The sequence below is a fragment of the Ochotona princeps genome, chromosome 3 (assembly GCF_030435755.1).
Source record: "Ochotona princeps isolate mOchPri1 chromosome 3, mOchPri1.hap1, whole genome shotgun sequence".
Taxonomy (NCBI): domain Eukaryota; kingdom Metazoa; phylum Chordata; class Mammalia; order Lagomorpha; family Ochotonidae; genus Ochotona; species Ochotona princeps.
The window spans coordinates 41,880,195-41,887,136 of record NC_080834.1 but is presented as its reverse complement, the minus strand read 5'-3'; positions in this window follow the sequence as shown (position 1 = coordinate 41,887,136).

Sequence of the window (6,942 nt, the reverse complement as noted above, 5' to 3'; positions counted from 1 at the left end):
GGACCTGCTAAACGAAGTAGCAGTTGCAAAATGTCTGGATATTGAAAGAAACAAAGACATACAAACCCAGAAAGTCAGAAGACCCCTAGCAGAGTCGGCCAAAAATGATCTTCAAGGTATTTCGCGGCCATATTTTCAAAAATTAAGGACATGGATAAAATACTAAAGACACTAAGTGAAAAGCATTAGGTTACATATATAAGAAATCTATTTATAATAATATTAGGTTTCTTATTTGGACCCCTACAGGCTAAAGAGAACAGGATGATATGTTTAAGGGGCCTTAAACAAATTTTAATAAAACTTCCAAAAAGAACATTAAATCCAGCATAACTATTCTTTTGAAGTGAAGATAAAGAGGTTTTTCTCAAATAAGCAAAAACTGAGACTTTACCACCACCAGACCAGCCGTAGAAAAAATTCATAAGGATATCCTACATTACATGCATAATAAAAAAAATTACTGTGCAAAATTCACTAATAGAGAGGTTTCATCAGTAACCAATCAACAAAATGACAAATTCTATCTTAAAAAACAAATTTTGAATGTGAATTGGTTAAATTCTCTATGAAAAAGATTCAAATTGAAGGAATAGATACAAAAAACCAAGATCCCACTTTTTGTTGCCTATAGGAAACTCATTTCATAAATATTCACATAGACTGAAAGGGAAAGGTTGGAATCAGATATACCAAGTAAATGGAAACCAACAGTGAATAGGAGTAGATAAGCTCATATCAGATAAAGCAGATTCTAAATTAAAATCTGTAAAAATTACCTAAAACTGAAAAAGGAAGGAAAGAAGGGAGGGAGGAATAAAGCAATGAAGAAAAAGGAAGAGATGGAGGGAGAGAAGTTTGGAGGAAGAAAGGATGTTTCATGTTCGAATTGCATCTAAGAACTACATTTAAACTGCTCTTTGTAGGTCTATGGAAATTGATAAGAATTCTATTGCAGTAATTACTGTCCTGAAAATCAAATGTATTAATAAATTTCTTTAAGGTAAAAGAATCATGAGATCCTGAACAGCATAATAAGAATGTAAATGTAAATGAAAGTGATAAGAATTTGGCAAAAGAGAAAAAACATGTTTTTTTTTTTAAACTTTATTTTTCAAATGTAGCAGGTCACGTACAGCAGGCATAGCTGGCAGGTATGCCACAGGCCACGTTCACTACGTGTGGCTGGCAGGTAGCCTATGGGTCATATACAACACTGTACATGGCAGTAAGCTGGTAGACGTTTCAAAGAAGTCCCAGCACAGCTCGTCTAAGGACAAGGAAGAGAAACTGGGGTGCAGGCCACTGCTCTTGCCCGTATGGCCAGTGATCAGATCAGATTGAGGTCTCAGTGAGCCAAGACCACTGCGAGTGGGTTTCCGCAGTGACACAGTGTGCCGTGTCCTTATGACCTCCCACATACCCAAGCAGAGAGATGCAGAGAACTACAGTTCCATAGGCTCAGGGATTTCTCCTTCCCACTCCCTCTATCCCATTCCCCCACCGAGTTGTCCTACATTATTACAGTAGTATAGCACTTCAAAAATTTTTAGTTCTTTTTAAAAGATTTTGTTATTATTTTCCATGACACAGTATTGTAGGCACAGGGATTCCACACTCTCCCTCTCATTCCTCCTTCCGTATTTTCCCTTTCCACTATTTTCCCCCATATTACCAAAGTAATATGGTCCTAGCAACAGTTACAAGTTTAATATCCTGCCATTTAAGTGTATCCTGGCATTGCAGGTATAAAGAAATGTAGAAAAGCTAGTATCATACTTTCAAGGTATATTTAACTGAATCGAACAAGAGCTCTTTTTATTTGGAGTGAGATACACACTTTTAAAAGAGATCTGGTGTTTCTGCCTTGCAAATTTTAGTGCATTGTGTTGGGTTTCAAAAGTTTTGCTATTACATTTCATAGTGAGGACATTTTCTGGTCTGTTGTATTTCCTAAGCAAGTCTATAGTTAAAGCTTCTTTCTATAGTTTTTATTTGATCTATTGAATACTTCATTTGTACATTTCTTACACTTATCACTACCATCTGCTAAATTTTTCATTCACATTATGAATTGACTTCCTGATTTTACTTAAATTTTCTCTGTTGTGAAATAACTTTACAATCATCTGCTTTATTTCTTTTTAGACTTTTTTTTAATCATTTGCTTCTTCTTCACAGTCCAATATCAAGAAATTATTCATTTGGGGAAGACCTATTACCTAAACTCCTTCTCTTTTAGTGGTTCTATATTGATATTTCACATTTGGGTTTTTTGGGTTTTTTTTTTTTTTTTGCTACTATCTCCTCTTTGTAATTTTATTTTTAGTATAAAAGATGTATTTCCTTGAAACATGCCTCTGGGGCTTGGGAGAATGATGAACACTTCCACTGTTGTTCCAGATATATGTACTTGGTGGGGCCAGGGAACTCTGGCCACTATTTGCATATAGAGCAGGCTTCCAGAACTGACACTGAAACTTGGCATGGAAGAACAGCTCTGACAGTAATGAGAGGAGGCAGGCAATGCTGGAATCAGCTGGGATATTCATCATCTTCAAGTTTTTGCGTACAAGGGTGAACCAATCAGTTCCAGTCCCAAAATAAATTCACTGTGGCTAGCTACCCCATTCATACAGACATTTATACCTTAATACTAGTCCTCTCTACAGTTTGTCTTCTATCCCTTCCATAAGGAGTTTCAAGTCTCCACAATGATATGCATATGCACAGGAACCCTGTGGAAGATCACCCCTGGATCTCCTGCCTCGCCCATATGGGAGTCCATAGGCACATGGCACATTGTGCTCTTGCCTAACAGATCCCAACATGACCTGTTCACTGAGTTTACAACAGGGATGGGCTGCACCCCAGTCTCTCTGCCCTACTCTAAGACTTCCTTTGTATACAACTCTAGGAAGCCAAATGTTACACTCACCCTGCTTTTTCAGCAGGTAAGGAGTCTACCCTGAGATACAATTTCCTGTGCTTCCTGACCTTTAACTTCATTGGAGCATCCAGAGAGATAGACATATCTGTTAGCCAGTCACAATGTTGTTGTACCATCAGGACGTCCTTCTACCTGCCCCTGTCTCCTATATAAGCTTGTGACTTCCAGAGAGATAGACATATCTGTTAGCCAGTCACAATGTTGTTGTACCATCAGGACGTCCTTCTACCTGCCCCTGTCTCCTATATAAGCTTGTGACTTCTCTCAAATAAACTGACATTTTTCACCACCTGTTTGTCTTCAGTGTTTCTGCTGCAAAAGAGCACTGTCGCCTCACCCCTCAGTGGTCTTGGGGCAGAAGACCCCAGAGGTAACCAACCTACAATCCATGACTCTCAACTCTGCAGGGTATGTCCACAACTCCCAAAGTCAAAGAATTCAGAAGGTTTACTCTCTGTCCTGAAAACCCTGCCATTCTGGCCCCAGCAGCCCCCAGCAGTGGTGCAACTGTTGCTATACCTCAGTTTCTCAACAGTCAAGTTGCAGCTGAACTTCAGCAGATTGTACCTGGCACATTTTTGTGATAGAACAAGGATCTGGATAGGAAATAAAGCACTTTGGATTTGAAGAGCATTTCAAAACAGGCCAGGCAGTGACCAACCCACTGTGTCAAACATTGATCCCAAGAAATTGCTTTGAGTTTTAAGGTATAAGCAAAAAATTATACAGTCTGCTGATTTACATTTTTCTGCTCCAAACTTGTAATGAAATTCAACTATAGGCTAACTGAAAAAAATGCATAAATATTCCTAACTTTCACTGTTGTATTCTTTCATAGTTTTCAATCTTCTGTAATTAGGTTTCACATTTCTGACACCTCTTGATACCTGAGAATACAAACATACATAAGCACACATATGTCTAGTTTTTCTCAACAATGGCCTTGTTGCCTCCAATGCAACAATTTCAGGCAAGAGGAAGCACTGAGATTCATTCTATCCAAATGAGAACTTCCAGTCATCATATTTCATTAAGTTCTTATGTGTATCTTTCCAAGTCTTACAATATAGTGTGAGGCCAGAACAGATAAATAAGAATATAGTTTGTATGATAGAGCAAATAGAATTCCTTCAAGATGATATTCATGGGAGCGAGATGTTTAGAATTTAGCACTATTCAAAGGAAATAATATCCCAAGGGAAAAAATGAAAATAAAAGGACGGGCAATCGACATGTTCTCCTTGGTAGATTCCAGTTCTTTCTGATGCATGACAAAAATCACATGCAGATTTCAATTCAGCTTGTTGAATTCCTTCCAGGGAGTATCCTGAACAGTATTATATACATTATATTGTCATATCTAGAGACAGAATAGGATGATGTTCTCTTGGTAGTATTTATCAACTGTCACTGTGAGACCTGGATACTTTGTTACCAGATTAGGCCACAAATACATATCAGAATGCATTCCTTCAGACATTCAATTCTTTTGAAAAAGATACACAATATCCGGAATTCAACTAAAATATATGCTTCATGAAACAATACACTCGAATAGTGTTTTTAAAATTATACTTTATTCTTATGCTTTAAATCAAGTATTGAGTTTCTTTCTTACCTTTACCCTGCACTGAACATTTGTTACAGGATCGTGAAGCTGCATCTGCAGTGTTTTATGATGATTCAGTGACTGCAGCAAAAGCCTCACAGGTATTGACTGTCCAATCAATATTAAGAACACAGTCAAGGAATTAATCAATTTCCAGCTTATTCATACCTAAACTTGTGATCATTTGCTATTTCCCTGACATTTTTGAAACTGAATGTTCCAGATAGCTTTCACTTTAAAAAAATGTAACAGAAAGAATAGCAGAGGAATAATATGGCAAATAACCCTAATGTTCAGAATTTTGTCCTAGATCTGACGATTCTCCTTGCTGGAGACATACCGCCAGTTCATAGCAACAATTGTCAGAGGAAAAACAAACGTCTGTCAAAGTATCTCAAAATACTTGTTGTTAACTATTGTGATCCCCTGTGTTCGGAAAATATGTTACAATACTGAACAGACATATAGGGTGAAGCATAAACTATCATCATTAAGTTGTATTGTTGAAAGCATTGTTGCTTTTCATGACTGCTGCTTAAAAATCACCTACAAAGATGTTCCCTAAAAATGCAAAACCAAGAAAATGTAAAAGTTCAGCTTGATTGCAAAAAGAGAATTCCATAAATCTGCACTTTAACTACACAACACCAAAAAACAGCACAAAAATTTTTACCACAGGTACAAGGTAAATGAAGACTATTTGGGATAGGGTGACTTTTCTCACTGAGTACTAACAATATCTAACACAATAGCAAGTATCAGAATAAAAGCAAAAGTTGTCATTCACAGAGCCAATCTAGTAGAATTAAAATAGATTAGATGTGATGAAAGCGCAGTCTAATGAATGACAGTAGGGCATTTGCTAAATGATTGCAACATGGATCTACATCGCATGTCTGAGTGCCTTTGCACACTCAAAAGTAGCAGGTGATGTTCCAAGTGGTTAGGGCCCTTCCATTCACATGGACTGAATTTCTGATTCCTTGCTTTGTTCTACCCCTACCCCTGTCATTGCAAGTGTTTAGGAAATGAATACACAGATAGGAGAAAAATCTTTTATGTATTTTCTTTCTCGTTCTCTCTCTTTCAATCTGAAATAAATAAGAACTAATTTTTAAAACCACTTTTAAAAATAATCAAAATTCATTAAAACTTAAATGCAAGTTCTAAATATAGAACAGTAGAGTTACAGTGATTTGGATGACAGAATTAGGAAAGATTTATATACTATGTCTCTAACTAGAAAACAGATGATAAAAAAATTTCTGGTTTATATATAAAAGAAATTTCACAAGAAACATTCCCTTAAACAATGCTTTATTACTTGGTCCCTGTAAGACCAAGGATACACATTTTATTCAAATACAGCACAGTACTCAACTCATAAAAGATGGTAAATAAATGTTACATGAATTAATACACTTTGATGATCTACACAGGAGAAATGGAAGTCTCAGTTCTTTTCTGCCAGAATTGGACATAGATACAATTTAATTTTTGCAAACAAAAAGGGTGTCACCAGTTCACTCTGATCTCCAGTGAGAAAAAAAATGCACTGCACTATATACCTCTGAATATGACTTATTTAAATTTAAATGTTTATTCTTCTAAAATGTAAAAGAGATGAACTTTATCTTAACCTAATTCAATTTCAGAAATGATATCTTGTGGAAAAAGTACATCTTGGTGAAGTATAAACTAAAACTTTTTGACGAAATTGAATTCATGATTATGGGTCTGTCTCTTCAGATGCCTCAATAAAAATAACCATTCTAGGCTGACCAGCTGTCTATGACCTTAGGCTGTAAGTTGAAAAATCTATCCCATGATCATCTATCTATAAATATGAAAATAGTAAATTCTCCTTAAGCCAATATCATATACTGAAATAGAGTTTTAAAAGAATGCATACACACACACACACACACACACACACACACATACACAAACACAATGCTTCCTGACTGATTTGAAAGAAAAAAAACATGATCTATATCATTGAAATGAAATGACATAAGCAATATCATGTTATCACATTGCCAAATATGTACTCAGCAAAAACTAACTTATAGTCTAAGGACTTGGTTTCAAGAAGTACTATAAATAACAGTTTACTGCTTGAAACACATTCCTTTAAAGCCCAAGGGGCCACTAAATTTATTCATTATAACTACCATTTGAAGTGTTGTCTCCAAGCAAAAAAATGAAACATAATCACATATTCTTGAAAAACAGAAAACTAAAGAAAATTGGCCTAGATGTGACTGAAGTGTTACACTGCTTGCTGTTCTTCGACTATTGTGAATTCAAAGTTTTGTGAAAAATCAAAGTTCCAAGCTTTATGCAAAATATGACAGCAATTCCAAATTTGGCAAAGAACTTT